Source organism: Ochlerotatus camptorhynchus, unplaced genomic scaffold, assembly GCF_037179485.1.
Source record: "Ochlerotatus camptorhynchus isolate MF236.1 unplaced genomic scaffold, CSIRO-AGI_Acam_v1.1 ptg000077l, whole genome shotgun sequence".
Taxonomy (NCBI): domain Eukaryota; kingdom Metazoa; phylum Arthropoda; class Insecta; order Diptera; family Culicidae; genus Ochlerotatus; species Ochlerotatus camptorhynchus.
Genome location: NW_027040567.1, coordinates 1,415,777 through 1,433,355, shown reverse-complemented (window position 1 = coordinate 1,433,355; position 17,579 = coordinate 1,415,777). Strand labels below are relative to the sequence as shown.

At 39.9% G+C, this 17,579-nt stretch overlaps 1 protein-coding gene across 3 annotated transcripts in view; it reads left to right on the top strand.

Annotated features, from left to right (window-relative positions):
* The window catches only part of krz (kurtz), a 375,871-nt gene that overhangs the window by 24,547 nt on the left and 333,745 nt on the right, over positions 1-17,579 (top strand). The window lies entirely within an intron of this gene.

The following is a 17,579-nucleotide window of genomic DNA, read 5'->3' as shown; positions in this document are numbered from 1 at the left end:
AGTTCTGAAGACCTCAGAATAGTCCATTCTGATTTCCATTGAAATATACCCGTTTTTCGTTTTCCCTGGAAATATCTTGAAATTTACCACAATAAGAAACCTTTTGGAAAGATACTCCGAATATTCATTGCATTCATTTCATATTTCTTTTTGAATCTCACTTCTTTTATTGGAATTCTACTCACATTGAAAGTCTTCTAAGAATTCATTGGCATTTCTCCTCACAAATTCTTTAGATTTCTTCACATAATTTATTTGGCAAACTCTCCTGAATTTATTTTCCGAATTCTTTTGAAGATGTTATGGAGTTATTCTCAGATTTAATCCTCATTTTAGTATTTTCAAAAAGATTCCCGGATTCGTTTTCTCCCACATTCTTTTAGAAATTATCCTTAGAAGACCCTTGGAATTTTTCTCTGAAGGAGTTGCTCCTCAGAAATTACTAAGCGTTTTCATTAAAATTTGCTTTCAATTCAATTCAGGGTTTCTTGAAAGTCTACTCAAAACTATCAGGCTTCACAAGAAATGTTAAATCCCTCAGAACTACCTTGAAAGCAGATTAAATTTGATGTTTTTCTGGAAGATTTTTTTTTCCTAGGTCCTAAGAAATTTCAATAAAATTGCACGAGCTTTTAAAACTATGCATGGAATTTGACTCCATTAAAGGTTAATATCGTACATAAGTGTTTATGTGATATTTATTGAATAAGTCTTTTCATAACACTTTTCTTCTCTTAGGTCACTTTTTAGTCACTATTTTTACAACTATAAGTCACTATTTGGTCACTTATTTCTTCAACATGGTCACTAAAATCACTATTTTTGACAGCAGTGATCGCTACCAGCCCTGCTATTCAGTAATCATTGCTACGTCTGTAACTTCCATTCCAACCCAACATACGTTCTAGTGTATTATTTAGCTAAAGTGCATTCGCAATATAGCGAATAACTGATACCGGCCGTTCTTATTAAATAATTAATTTTGTTTCGTTTCTCTCTCGCTTCCAGGTTCGTATACGTAACAACATGCTTCACGTAAATACACTTTAAAAATGCACGAACTCCTCGTCCCGCCAGTTCGCACGAAAAAAAACGGTAATGATGATCTCAAGCAACTCCCTTTGGGGGCGTCGTCGGTAGGTAATGAGCAACGAACGATGCACGTAGTCTCGTTACAAAAGAGTACGAAATGAATCGTTACATCAAAATTTTATTAGAATCCGTAAAATCACTCTCGATGCGAAGCCTTTTTCCGAGCCGGCACAATTGAAGAGGTTTCGAATTTACAGAAGCGGTGAATGGAAAGCGACACAATCGGATGAATAACTTATGAGGCTCTTTCTGGGGATTTTACGATTTCAAGATCAACCCGGGGGGAAAAGAGGTTTATACAAAAGGTTCACTTCCGGATCGAAGGTGTGAACTGGGGTGAAAATTCATTAGAGATTCAACCGAAGGGGTTTCGGTTGTGATGGAAATGGAAAGTTCGTTGTTCGATAACAACAGGTTTTTATTTTGGTACGGTCACTTAGTCTCCAAACATCATTTCAAGCTTTTCCTTAGTCCATTTCTCGATTTCTTCAATCCAATTTTCCGAAATAGCTCCCTCAGCACCGATAAATCATCTACTAGGGGGGAAAATGGCCAGACTTTTTTTTTTCGCTATCAAAACCTCAAAAAGTGGAAAGCTCATAATCCTTTTTGCCTTCGAAGGAGAAGGCAATGGAAAAGCATAAAGCAATAGTATACGCTTTTGGAATCATTCATCTATTACAGTTCCATCCGGCGTGTCACAACGTTGTCATCGTGCCATCATCGCCATCGTCGTGTGTTTGCCATTTTTTGCGACTATACACATCTCAGCAGTAGAATCTCGATGGGAAATCTTCAGCATCACATCGACGACGATAACGACGAAGTCGGTGGCATCGATGCGAACGAACCGGGCGAATGGCATAGTTCTGAACAGTAAGAAGCTTTTAACTGCAGCGGTTGGTTGGCTATGGTTTAGTGTCACTGACGTGTGCAGTTGTCTGTAGCAAAGGGGTTCACATTTGGCCAAATTTTTCGTACTATAGCCGTCGCAGAATTATGAATTAGTGTCTTTAATTCAATGGTTGATCCATGAACTAAATCTTGAGAACTTCAGTGAAAATCATAGAACTACATTAATTATTTCGTTTTGATCCCAAGAAAATTGCGGAAGCTTAAAGAAGTTCCAGAATGTTCAGAAAAAAGTTTTCGAAGTGCAGAGATCTTCCGAAACTTTTCGGGAACTTCATGGAAGTCTATGGAGCTTAAGGGAAGATCCGAGAACTTCAGGAACTTTCTTGACCGGGCGCATTTTAAAGAAGTTCGGTAAGCTCAAAAATAGGAGAAATTTTAGAGGGGGTTCAGCTCCATTAGTTTCTGAAAATTAGCGGGATATTTTAAAAAGTTCCTAGATTTCAGAGAACTTCAGATATGCTAAAACAATTAATGAGGTCTTCACATTAGTTCAGAAGTTCAGGGAAGCTTAAATAGTTTTAGAACAGTTCAATTATATGTAAGGCAGTACAACAAGCTTCATGAGAACTGCAAACACTTTGGAGAAGTTTAGAGAATCCTCCTTTTAGTATCCCGTCACTTCCATAGTATTTCCAATGATTTATGAGGTGGAGAAAATCTCCCACAAACTATCCTCAGAATGTCCTTGAAATGTTCCTGAGCAGTTCACAGGAGTTCTGCTCCTCAGAAATTCCGATGAGTTTTCATTAACATTTACTTTGAATTCAATTCAGGGTTTACTTGAAATTCTTCTCAAACCAATCTCAGGCTTCACATGAAATCTATAATTCCTCAGCACTATCTTGAAAGCCGATTTCACTTGATGTTTTTCTCAAAAAAGTTTTATCCCTGAACTCCGCTGGAATAAGGTCCTTAGAAATATAATAAAATTCCATGATCCTTTAAAACTGTGCAAGGAATTTGACTCAATATTCCTGAAGTATTATCCAGAGAAGTCAAGAGTTAAAATTTAAAATTTGTAGGAAATATGCTTATTTCAGAATTTAAAAAAAAACTCTCATTTCATGACCTGAATTAAAAAAAATACTGAAGATTAATCAATTATAGATGCATAAAGTTTGATGTTTGAATGAAAATTAAATGTTTGTATTTTAAAATGTTTTCTTTTCTTTCAAATATCCTAAGTAAGAAAATTATTAAATTCCCTGAGTAATAATGAGATTCCCTGAGCCTTCCAGTTATTTTCAGGAGCAATAAAGTTCCCCGAGGCTTCTCGGGTTTGCAGGATAATACCGGGGGTTTAGTTATACAAATCCTAGTGAATCTTTCGTTTTAAAGGTTCATTTCGTACATAAGTGTTTATGAGTTAGTAGTGAGTTAGTAATTGAATAAAACTAAAACATCAAACATTGGTCTTCCATAAAACCGAATACTTTTCTTCTATTAGGTCACTTTTTTACAACTATTTGGTCACTTATTTCTTCAACATGGTCACTAACATCACTATTTTTGACAGCTATCAGCCCTATAATTTTGAGGAGAAATCTAAAGGACTTGTGACAAGGTAGTTTTGAGTTGAATTCCAAGAGAAAAAGGAAATTCTTAACAAAATTCAAATAAATTTGAGGATAATTCCTACACGCAAACCAAAAATGTATTACATTGCATGTTAGTTGCATTTCCTATCATAAAGGGTGATACGGTCAAAATTTGGTCAAGGGAAAACGCGTGTAAATCGGTGAAATCGTTTATTTAAAAAATCAAATTAAATTTCTTTTTCAAGTTCAATTAGTATAAAATTCAGGAAAAATATTCAGTTAGGCTTCCGCTTTTCCAAATCCGAATTGCCGGGCCTTACGCTTGACCCCTGCCATCAGATTTTGTACAGCCACCTTGTCCACCTTCTTCGCCGCAGAAAGCCAGTTTGCCTTGAACTGCTGCTCGCCCTTAGCCCTGCACGTTGTTGGCGGCGTACCACTCCATGGCCTTTTTACCGTAATGGCAAGATGCCAAATCCGGCCAAAACAGTACGGAACAACCGTGTTTCTTCAGGAAAGGCAGCAGACGTTTATTCAAACACTCTTTCACGTAAATTTCTTGGTTGACAGTCCCGGAAGCTATGAAAATGCTGCTTTTCAAGCCACAGGTACAGATGGCTTGCCAAACCAGATATTTCTTTGCGAACTTTGACAGTTTCATGTGCTTGAAAACATCTGCTACCTTTCCCCTTCCTTTTGCCGTATAAAACTCCTGTCCCGGAAGCTGCTTGTAGTCGGCTTTGACGTAGGTTTCGTCGTCCATTACCACGCAGTCAAACTTCGTCAGCATCGTCGTGTACAGCCTCCGGGATCGCGCTTTGGCCGTCGTATTTTGTTTATCATCGCGATTTGGAGTCACTACCTTCTTGTAAGTCGATAGTCCGGCTCGTTTTTTGGCTCGATGCACGGTTGTAGACGATACACCCAGCTTATTTGCGGCATCTCGGAGAGAGAGGTTAGGGTTTCGCTTGAAACTACCGGCAACTCTCTTTGTCGTCTCAGCGGCTTCCGGTTTTCGATTTCCCCCCGATCCAGACTTCCTGGCTGTCGACAAACGTTCCCCAAACACTTTAATTACATTTGTAACGGTTGATTTGGCAACTTTTAGCGATTTTTCCAACTTTGCGTGCGAGTAGCTCGGATTTTCGCGATGCGCGAGCAAAATTTTGATACGCTGCTCTTCTTGCTTGGACGGCATTTTGACAACTGAAGAGTGAATTCCAAAATCAAAATAGGAGCAACATTCTACACACACACACCTTCAAAATGAGGGGTGTTCAGGTTTTTTAAATGCAAAATTGAAAGAAATACGTCAAGTTGATATTGACCAAATTTTGACCGTATCACCCTTTATTCTGCAGTGAATGATATAAGTTGATCTTGCAGACCATGCAATGATTTTTTTTATATTTTTTATTCCGTGTTCTCGACTGTTCAGGAGTATTGCGGTAGCGCCACACCATTCCATTCATTTCCCTCACATATTCAAATTCACACATATACAAATTCACATATTCCGAATCGCACGATAAATGACAGAGCATAGAAAGCAGGATGGCCAGCAAATCAGGAAATATCCGGGAATTTGAAAAGTAACCGGGAAAAACCCAGGAATTCGGCGACTGCACCGGGAAAAATAAATTAACCATACCATAGGAACAAAGTTTTACACCAGAATTTCAGAATAAACCATTAAAATAGAGTGATCCTTTATCAAATGAATGTCTTGCTCTATTTGCTGCATAATTTACTTCAGCTTCCCGTTATATTGTTTTTACAATTTAATCACTCAACAATATTGCAAATTGATTTTTGTCGTTTCAATTTCAGATGTAATGTGCATGGTCCTTAAAATAAAATATTGAAGATGCTGGACTTATAAACAAATATTTGTAAAAACTGAAACTGAATTATTCTTTTCCGGATTTAAATTTTTCGTTGTTCAATATGAATTTCAGAATTAACTTGAAATTCTGCTCATAATTATCTTGAAATTGTTCTGAAATAAACCAGAAAACACTCCGCGTAATAATTACAATTGAATTCTTTTTGGAATTTTCTTGCAACCCCTTCTAAGAATTTAATTGGAATCCTGCTTAGAATTCCGTTGAGCCTATCCGGAGACTTTGATTCCTTTGAAAATCTTTTCAAGAATTTCTTTTAGCTCTATTCAAAACAGCAGAAATCTTTTTGAAATTTTATTTAGAAACCCCTTAAAGAATTTCTTTCTAATTATCAGCAAACTTTTTGCAATCAATTTTTTTGGAGTTCTATGATGAATCTTTCGCACTAGGGTTGAAATTATTGTCAAAACACTTTTAGAACTATGTTTCTTGTTGAATTCTGATCATAATTCTCCTCGAATTCTTCTTAAACGTCAACTGTCATTTTCCTCACGATCCCCATACAAAATCTCCTCAGAATAATGTAGGAATTTTCCGCAAAGCTTTGTTTATCACAAGTCCTTTTTAAATCTTCTAAAATTACATCAAAATTTAATTTAGAACATGCATTCTTCTCCACAGAAATCCCTCCAAATTCATTTAACAATTTCTAAGGATTTCATGTCAAAATAATTCTGGAATTCTGCTCAGAACTTCTCCTTCGAAAACTGTGTGGGAATCCTTCTCAATATTTGTTTGAAATCAAAACTTTGAATTCTTTTAAATTTTACTAAAAATTCCAATTTGTTATTTGTTATAACTCTTAAAATGCTTCCAAGTTTCAGAGCGTGAAAATTATATCTCCACAACTCAAATCTTGCTTCACGAACATAGGGTAAATGTCGGCTTCGGCACCCATTGACTGTTTTCGGCAACCAAAATTTAAACGTTAATTTCACTATGTTTTCCCATCAACACACTTCCCTGAATGCATCCAAACGATTCTTTAGTCTTTCAGCTTCAATCTGATTGTATGTGTACGTCTGAGCAGTCCTGTTATGGCAGATTTTTATTCAAATGAAGCATACGTACTCTAAAATGGGGTTGATTTCAAGTTGCCGATAATAGAACAGCTGGTATACACGTAGTTCTAATGGGAAGGTTGCCGAAGAAAACGAGGCTGCCGACAATAGTCACACTCACCTGAAAAATTTGGAGCGTAGTAAAAACGCTTTCAAACAGTTTTGAAGAATTCTGTCGATTAAAATGGATAGAGAAGCAAGCAGCAGATGAATGTAAACCAACAGACACGTCATATATGTGCGTGACGCTGAGAAAATGCTAATAGAAGTGTGGACACTGCTTAGATTGACGAGAATACGTAAATTCCCCTAGTTATTAATCACAAATTTTGAAAAAAAAGTTCTAGTTTCAGACTCTACACAAAATTTTAAAGCCCGAGAATCTTGGGAATCTTCCTAAATCAATTGTTTTATCCTTTCAGTAAATTGCTTTCAGCACGTTCCTAAAAATGCGTTCAATTTCGATTTTTTGTTGAATATTAACAACCAGGATATTTTAAGATTTGAACCGGGAAAACCGGAAAAAAACGGGAATTTCAAAATGAAATTTCACTGGGCACCCTGATAGAAAGAGAAAGAGCAAACAATCATTCGGTCGCTCACAGAGAGGCGACTCACATCGTTTGCCTTTGTTAACATTTTTGGAGAGCCAACAGCCACACAGTTAAAATGTTCACCACTGCGGACTGGAGTGAATGAAATTCGGAGGTAGTGATTTTCACTTCAATTGAAATATTCATTAGTCTGTTAATAACATTGTGTTACAACCAGGCATGGAATATCATTTACATTCATTTCATGCATTCATTTACATTCATTTGCCTCTAACTTTTTTTTATCAACAGTATTCCGCAAAATGATGTGTAGAACTTTTGTAGGTTTTGTTATTAGCTACAACTTTTGTTAAGAACACAAATCTGTATCTCTTATGCATCACGAATTAGAGCGGGCAGAACTCGTTACTGTTTTTCAGTGAATGTAAAATACTGCTTCTGTTTGCTCTGGTTCGTCATGCATAAGAGATACGGATTTGAGTATCAAACAAAAGTTGTAGCTAATAACAAAACCTACAAAAGCTCCATACACAATTTTGCGGAATTCTGTTGATGAAAATAGTTAGGGGCAAATGAATGTAAATGAATGCACTAAATGAATGCAAATGATTTTCCATACCTGGTTACAACCGATCCAATAATAAAAAAAAAAAGTGCGTTCACATTCAAATTGATAGATCATAGATGTCATAGAAGCGATTACTTTACTACTAAATTAATGTCACCGCATTTTCTTTGTTATTCTGGTATTTCTTTTGAGCGTTTAACCGAAGACAACTTATCAAGAAGACTGGCAACTCTTCCATTTTCTCATATGAACGCCATGAGACAGGTAGAATAGCGTCATCTGCCGCTGAAAGGTAAATGCTTCGAACGAATTTGATACCAAAGATTCATCCTCAGAAGAAAGGTTTGTGTATTTGCTCATTTTTCTATGCGTTGCTTCCACCTTCACTCAAGCGCAGCGCTACTGAATATGTCGCTCGGATTCTGGCAAAGTTGCCAGTCTTCTTGATTTGTTGTCTTCGGTTTAACGCTGTTGGTTTTCATGAGAGGGACACATAATGATTATTCTCGTTCAATTTGCTGTTTCATGCTGCTTCTGACAGCACTAACCACCAAAAGGGGGAGCAACCTTCAATAGTATGGGCTGGCACTTTTAATTAAAAATATCAATTTGTCTGATATATTATTTCTATGTACATAATGTCACTATTACTAAACAAGAACAAAATATAGACATTTTCTCACCGTTAGAAGCAAGGTTTGAAGAGAAATCGACGATTTTTCGAAAATCTCCATACCACAAAACTGGTTTATCCACCACTGGCGGGACGACATCTGTCGAATTTAATGTTCGAAACTATTACTCAATTATGTCACCGCGTAACCGGATGAGTGTTCTGTTGTGTGGAACTTTTTTTTCCCAAAAAAAAAAACAGAAACTCAGAAATGAAACCCTGAAAATTAAATGCACCTAAATGTATGCAATAGAATATGAGATTTGTTTTCAGGAAGAGTTTAATCGAAACCCTGCATATAATGTGAACTTGAAAATTCAGTTTTCATACCTGGACATTTAATGGAATTTCGTTTAAACTTTTGAGTTGCCATCTGAATAAGATCTAAACCTCGTGATTCAGAGCAGAAGAAAGTGGCTGTTTCACCAATGTTGTTCAGAATAATGGTGCACAGATTAGTTCAGAATTAATCATTTTCTCAAGCTTCTGCATTCATGTTCCATCAGATGTCACAGCTGTTGTTTGCGGTGAAATCTATCGGAAACTAGACACAATCTGTTTTCCTATAATTGTTTACAGAGGACACTGCAGTGCAAAACATGTCTGGTACCTCTCTATATGAATTTAGATTATTATTCGAAGTCCCTCCTTTTTTACACATTCTGCACACAAAATAGCTCACCCCTCACAGAATTTCCCGCCGAATTTTATGTATGGGGTGGGACATAAAGTATCTTTTGCGCAGAATATGTAAAAAAGGAGGGACTTCAAATGTTAAAGCAAATGCATATATAGAGGTACCAGACATGTTTTGTAGTGATTTGGAGGCGAACCAGCCCAAGGCTGAAAGCCTCCCTAATAAAGTTAAATAATAATAATGTTTTGTAGTGTCAGGTACTCTATTTTGTAATCTGTAAAAGGGAAATCACAAATCGAGTGTCAACAAAATACATGGCATGTTAAGAGATTGAGGTCGTGAGAGCAAATTTTCTCTCTCAAATTTGAATTTTTTGGCTCTCTGGGAGCTGGTAGTAAATCAGGTAAAACGGTATGGGAAATAATCATTTTTATTTCATTGTAGCTTGTTTAACAATAATTTCCGCGAAATAACTGAACTACAAAGTCCCTGATTAATTTCTTCAGGTTGTCGTTCCCTTTTTTGACCTGAATATGCACCGAAAGCGAATTATTCCCACTTCTGTCAATTTCTATACGGGGATTTTTATCACTTCTTACCAGCGGAACAGCGCCATCTCTTTGAAAAATGGTCGAACAAAATGATTAATTGGACATGTATTGTGGGAAATCGCAAGATGTAGTACTTCAATCCACATTTTCCGATATTTTGGACAGACAAATTTTGCGGGTTTGTAAGTGTGTACAGAACCAATATCCATTATAGCCGAAATTATCTCGAACGCTATCACGTTGGCGGAAAACAGTGAGTGCTACAAGCGGAAACGAACCAGAGCCGAGTCGATGAACAGATGGCATAGATTCACCTGTCTTCATCGTTTCGGACACGTAAGGTCATCCCAGAGTCCGGAGTGTAGTAACGTGGATGAAACATCGGAGCATGTGCTCTTCGACTGCCCAAGATTTGAGCTAGTACAAAGGGAGATGCTTACCCTTAGCGGAGTGGTCATCGACACGCATAATATTGTACAAGAAATGTCTAGAGGCGAGCGAATATATAATATTGTCAGCGTTGCAGCAAAAGTGCAAAAACGATCAGCGAACTAGCAACGGGCTAGATGAGCTGAGTCGATATTTTTTTTCCTTGATTTGTTTTCCGTCGATCTTGTTTTCCGTGCTGAGCACCAATGCTACCGACGCCAGGGAGGCAGAGCTCCCACACCTGGACCCTACCAATCGACCCATCTACTCATGAACCGGGGACCAACGGCTTTACTTCCCCTTCCCGTGATCAGAGATGTTAAGCCTCAGAACATCCCGGCGGCAGCTGAGTCGATATTGAAGTATCATTTCTGGCTGATTCTCCGCCAAGCGAAGTGCCAATCAAATAAATCTTGAACATCAAACTGCTTTGTCGGGAAATTGAAAATAGGTTCAGCATCTACCCCCTCGCCTCCTAAGCACGCAAATGATATCTGCCAGCGTAGTCTTGGCGACAACAGGATGAAAAACAAGTCCGCTGACGATGAAGTCGTCGAAGGCGCGCTGGCAACGCCAAAGCCAAGAGATATGACGAGATAATGGATCCATTTTGAAACTTTTCAGAAGAGTTTGGCTTTGGTACGTCTGAATGTGTGTGAGTGGAAGTGCACCCTAAAGGAAAGCCTACATACACATACATATGGAAGGGAGGAAAGTTTGTTCAATTTTTCCTCCAGGCATACTTTCAGCGGTCGTAGAAGAAGAATAAGATAGGTATAATCTATCTTTTGCCACTTTTGTCGTTTTCCGATGTGAAAAGTTGCTCCTTTGTCAGGGAGAGAGCTGGAGCAACAAGGATGCAATTAGGATTTTGATAGAGTGCTTCCAAGAATATTTACAGCCGGCTGTCCTGGAAAATAATCTACCACATAAATCATTCAGCAGAATGCGAGCGGTTTCCGCTTTCTGCGTGGAGTCCGTCCGTCGCGATTCCTAAAGGTCAACGGTCCAAAAATCCGAGCTTCAGCTCAATCCATTGCTGGTAAACCGCGTAAGCACCAAATAATAATGGCACGTCGTACAATCTTGGCACGACTAGCTGGCGTCAGCATATCGCCGTCGACGTCGCCGCCGCCGCCGCTGCCGTCGGTTCATAAATCGATCGAGTGTGTCCCAGTGTGGGGGAGGAGGTGTCACTGTTACAAAGTATTGCGTGTCCTCCAGTACGCTTTGGGACGGTCGGACGCACAGCCAGAAGAAACGAATGGCGGGGTATGTTTGTCTAGCAAAACAGTTCCATATACTTGCCGAAGGAAGGACGATTTGCTGCCAGCAGAGCCTAGTCTGTGAGTGAGCTAACTATTGCTTTTGCTGCTGCTGCCATCTATCATATCAACGAGTCCTGTCATTTGGAGCCTGAACCGATTATGGTGATACCGCGCTGATGATGTCGAATATAATAATCATAATAAAACTGGTTTGCCGAGGACTAGGTGGAGTAGGTTCAGGGGGGATGGCGGAGCCTTCAATAAAATAGCTAATAAAATACGATGCGACCGATGAGGGTGATGATTTTTCTCAATTTCGTTAGAAGCGAACAAGAGCGGATGGCATGAGCAGCGTTCTTCTATTATTTGTCGGTTCGTTTTGTGTCGATTGCATTATTAAGGAATTGCTACAGAGCGACATCCGAAAGACGGAATGGAATTGTATTGTATTGTTGCTGTGTGTGGTAGCACAGCCCGTCGACTATGGGCAATTAGGAATTCATGAAGGAGCAGGTTGTTGTTCGGTTCTGCAACGCTGAGGCTGTCAACACGCTGTCCAATGATTTCCCGCTTAGCCATAGGTCGTGGATAGACAGACTGGTTGGGAACACATGCAACTTGGCAAACTTGTTGTCGTCTAGTGGTGGAAGCGATATGGTAGGAAATATTTATCAAAATTAGACATGTCACAGCGAAGGCCAGATGGTGTGGAGAGAGAGAGAGAGAGGTAGTCCGACAAAGTGGCAAAAAAAAAGTTTGTATTGACGTAGTGCGCATTCCTAATAAGGTTGCCCAGTGTTGTATCGGAAAGGGTGTGGCGTAAGTCAATGGCTTTTTGGTTGCAAATTTCAGATAAAATTTTACAGTAAGTTTTGTGCATTTTCTTCAAATCCTACTAAAGATATCGCAGTGCACCGGGAAATCGGGAAAAAGCCGGGAATTCGAAGTAACCTGGGAAAGCTAGGAAACTCGATGACAAATTGGGAAAAAATATAGTTTGTCTTCTTTTCTAAGAAAATCTGTTTTTGAACCTTGAAATTCAAGACCATTGGACTGACCTAGATTTTCAGGATACAGTCACTTCGGAGAATTATTAAATGGATTTTTTAATTTTTTCTGAAGCAATTTTAAGCAAATTTTAGAATGAATTCTAGAGATAACAGCAAGGTATTTCAGAGAAAATGTCCTAGGGTGTTTTGAGATGAACTCTAAGAGAGTTTTGTCAAGAATTTCAGCTCTATGGAAAATTCCATGACGATTGTGAAGAGGACTCCAGGATCCGATGGAGCGCTGGAATAGGCTTTAAAAGTTTTTTTTTTTTAAATTGTGGGCCTTTGGAACTTGGGTTTAATTTCGAAACATTATTTTCAAAAGTTTTGTTTCTTAGGGCAGAGAATCGCCTTTTAATTTGTTTTTACAAATCACACCAGATAACTTTCATAGCAGGATCACGTGTTCTTTGATATTGCCTCCTACGGACATTTTTCAGACGGATCAAGAGTTGAATATCGTCGTCTATCATAACTGAATTGAATTTAACCTAGCATTTTGGTACTAAGCCAGCTCTTGCTTCGACCATAGAAGTAGTGGGGGATCCAACAGCATTAATAATATTAACTTTGGTTCGCAAAGGAATATTTGGATCAGAAACTCTAGACTCATGATATGCGTTTAGTGCATACAGCCGAGAGCAGTACGCAGCAACAATATTCAATTTGTTCCAATTTGATTCGGTGACTTTTTCTTGCCGATAGAAAGCAGAAATAGCCGTACTCTAGAACAGCGAGAATTCTCGATTACTTTTTCGAAGGGACGTATCAGCTTTTGTAAACAATGCATTTGATCGTCGATTTGGCGTAACTGGTAGAATAGGTATGGGAAAATTTTCCCCTACCTGTTAGTGATGTTAGAAAGCGTGTGCGAGCTACCAATTACGACAAATCGACGATCAAATGCATTGTTTACAAATGCTGATACGCCCCTCCGAAAAAGTAATCGAGAATTGTTGTTTTATAATGCTTAATAAGTTCTCCCGGATGAGCACCCCACAGTGTGCCGGAAATTGAACGCGGAAAGTTGATCCTCTTCTGACATTTTTGCTTCAAATACGTAATATGGGTATTCCAAGTGCATTTTGAATCAAACCAGACCCCAAGATACTTAAATGTCAATGAGTGGGTAAAGTTTCTGCCTGAAAGGTTAAGCTGCATTTGGGCTGGATACCGCTTTCGAGTAAACACTACCAGTTTTCTGCGGCGAGCATTCGATCCCTAGATTCAAAGCCCAACAAGTTATCTAAGGAACTTTGCAATGGTCCTTGTGAAGCGCCCATACTCCGTTGCGCATCCATATTTCACTTCCGTGAGGAAGCGCCCAACGTAGAGCATCAACTCGCGTGGTCTTTCTTTTTCCGTAAAATGAAAGACAGTGCAATTCCATTTCTACTGTATGGAAAAAGCTCTTTGATGAATCAGTTATCCTGAGGTTGGAACTGTGCTCGTCCGCACCTAGCAAACCTCGGATAATAAACTCATCAGAACAACTGCCCCGATTCTTTATTATTCGAAACCTTTTATACATGAATTTGTTACTTAAACTCTACACAATAGTTTTTCTCCAGTATGTACATATAAAGCGAGACAGATAGTTTTTCTCTTGGAAAGTCGGTGTCTGTTTTTTAACAAGAATTAATGCTCCTCGCGGTAGGAACGGCTATGTAGGATGCTTACTCACCAATGTTTACTTTGACCTTTCTCGAAGCACCTAGTTAAGCCAGCGCGCATCGCTGACGACGCGGTAGCAACTGTTTATAAACAACTGACCCTGGAAATGTGCGACATTGTCACTGCTGCTGTTAAGTTGTGTATTTGCTCCTACCGTATGGGGGTCTATTACTGGTTAATTTCTTACTCAGATTGATATTGGAATTTGAGGCCTTGCACTTGCAAGTCCACGGTATGTGGACCTCTTACGAAAGTCACACCGGCATCTGCAAGTTGTCTTAGCATGCGTTGGTCTGCCAAACAGCTGTCGATATCTTTGACATAAGCAAGCCCATGCAACTAATGTTGAGAATTTGTCAGTTGTCCAAGAGAAAAGTTCATTCGCTTTTCTGACAACAAATTGTACAAGATTTTTTTTTTAATTCCAGAAAGTTCACATCTGTGTAGATTATCTGACAGAATTTCATTGGCAACTGAATCAAGCCAATTGCTCCTTGTACGCAAAGGCCAGTTGAATATCTGTGGAAAGTAGCGCTAGAGTTTGTTCCTTTGCTCTTGTGAAACCCAAACTGTGTATTTGATAGCAAGTTATTTGATTCGACCTAGTGATCGAGTCTCCGAAGGATCATTTTCTCCAACAATTTCCTAATGCACGAAAGCATAGCAATCGGACGGTATGAGTTATGGTCAGACGCTGGTTTGCCTGGTTTTTTAATGGCTATAACTTTGACCTGTCTCCATTCAGGTTGTAAAATGTTGTTTTCTAGTACAGAAGTCTATAAGTCTAGATTGCTAGACTTAATCGTCGTTCTCTGGGAGATTTTTCAGAAAATTTAATTTAACACTCCGGAAACGATGCCTCCGGTAATATGTGTAACGGACAATTGGCAATGTTTGGGGACGCACCGATGTTAGCACCATGGAAGCCACCAAATTCCCACCACAGTCGAGCCATTCTTGCCAGCGTTCTACAGTTGAAAAGGTATGATCTGTTTCTCGACCAGTACCACTCCTTATTCGTTCATTGGCTCCAGCGGCGGTTCCAGGGTTCCAGCATTATCAGTCATCAATTAGCCGTCACCTACCGGTCGCCTAAGAACTCTGGGACGCATTGAAGTTGGCACTACGGAAGCCCCTTCTTCTCCCGCCACAGTTGAGTCGTTCTAGTCATCGTCCCGCAGTCGTACCGGACCTGTGTGTGGGCTTGGAGAAGGGGTCTTCCAACCTGCAATTCAAGGCAAGTATGACCGTGGCATGATCTGTCCTGCTAATGATTCGTCCATTAGCTCTAGCGCTGTACCAACCTTCAACCATCCATCGCCTGTCTATCGCCTGAGCACTCTGGGACGCACTAAAGTTGGCACTACGGAAGCCCCTTCCTCTCCCGCCACAATCGATTTACTCCAGCCATCGTCCTGCAGTCGTCCTGGACCTGTGTGTGGGCTTAGAGAAGGGGTTTTCCAACCTACAATTTAAAGCAAGTATGATCGTGTCATGATCAGTCCCGCTCCTGATTCGTCCGTTGCTTCCAGCGCCTCACCACCTCAAGAGCAACAACCGGATGTTTCGAATGAAAATCGGATCTGGGTCTACTACCAAAATGTACGAGGTATTCGGACAAAAATTTATGATCTATTCCTGACTGCTGCTGATTGCGAGTATGACGTTATCATCTTGATTGAAACCGGACTTGACGATAGCATCAATTCGACTCAGATGTTTGGACCTTTCTACAACGTGTTTCCCTGTGATCGCAACTTACGCAACAGCGATTAAACATGCTTTGGTGGCGTGCTGATAGCTGAGACGCAACGTTATGTCAGCTTATTTGCGAATGTCAGACACGGTACTAGACTGGAACAAGTCTGTGTATCACTGGGACTTACATGGCTACAGACTATATTTATGCGCTGTGTACATCCCACCTCAGTCAAATAGTTGTGCGACAAGGCATCTTGTGATGATAAGATTCTTGTTTGTGGCGATTATAATCAGCCTCGTCTTCAGTGGGGAATCGATAACAACAGGGTCTACCTCACCGAAACATCTTCACTAACCGCTGCAAGTATTGCTCTCGTTGATGGAATGGATTTCGTTAATCTCAGTCATCACAATACAGTCCGAAATGAACTTGGTCGCACGCTGGATTTGGTATTTTGCAACGGTGAAAATTATTTCCATATCGACGAATCCGCTATGCCGCTTTTACCTATTGATGCTCACCATCCTTCCTTAATTCTACCGCTACCTGCTCCACTTGACTGGTCATCTCACCCAGCTTGCAACGTGGATGATAGAGCAGGGCTTCTAGACTTCAAGAAAATTGATTATGTCTCATTACTGCAGTATTCTTTTTGATCAAGACTGGGCCGATGTGTTTGAATGCATTGATGATGATGAGATAACTGTGCGTTTCTGTAGCGTTATTCAACATAACATTGGTTGGAATCAAATGTTCCAAATTTCCCCAGCTTGGAGTACTCCTCAGCTTAGAGTGCTGAAGCGTGAGCGTAACGCAGTCCCGAGAAAACTACGTCGTCACAGAACAACTGACACGAAGCGTGACTTCAAGCGTGCCAGTATCGGTTACATTAAACATAACTGTGCCTTGTACAAATCACACGTCCTCAGAGTCCAGTGGAATTTGCGGTGTAACCCCCGACATTTTTTGAGCTTTGTCAACAGCAAAGGGAAAGATTCGAGTATACCGTCCAACATGCTAGTCGATGGGAAAGAGTCAACTTCTCTTTGCGAAGCGTGTGAGATGTTTGCTTAACACTTTGCATCTGTCTTCGATAAAAATATGACAAGTGTCGTTGCAGCTGAATCTGCTGCCTCTGATATACCTAGTTACTTAGTGGAACTGAGCACATTCGAAGTAACTCGGGATATTGTACTTTCAGCAGCAAGGATACTGAAAACCTCACTCTCTCCTGTTCCAGATGGAATTCTGGCAGTGGTGTTCTGCCGTTGCTCAGCTGCCTTCGCAGAACCTTTAGCAGCCATATTTAATGCATCCTTTGAGCAAGTAAAATTCCCAACATAGTGGAAGCAGTCGTATATGTTTCCTGTTTTCAAAGCTTACAATAAACGAGATATTAAGAACTATCTAGGTATCACCAGTCTTTGAGTGGGCAGCGTCCAAACTGTTTGAGATAATCTTGAGCGAATTTGTCCTGAATCGCTCGATGAACTACATTTTAACTGACCAGTATGGATTTATTCCCGGTAGATCGGCAGCTACTAACCTTTTAGATTTCACCGCGATGGAGGATAAGACAACCAAGTCGACGTCATATATACTGATCTGAAAGCCGCATTCGTAAAAATCGACCAGAAGGTTTTGTTATGTAAGCTTTCCCGACTAGGTGCGTCTGAGCAATTTAGGTCGTGGTTACATTCCTACTTGACTGGACGAACTCTTCGAGTACGACTAGGATCTTGTGTCTCTTCTACGTTTACCAGCACCTCTGGAGTACCTCAGGGAAGTAATCTGGGTCCACTTTTGTATACGTTATTCTTCAACGATGTAGCAGCTTTGTTGGGAGTTAAATGCAAGCTCGTTTGTGCAGATGATCTTAAGCTATACGTCATAGTTCACTCGGTTCAAGCTCTGCTAGATTTGTTTGTGGATTGGTGCCGTCGCAATCAGCTCATCATCAGCGT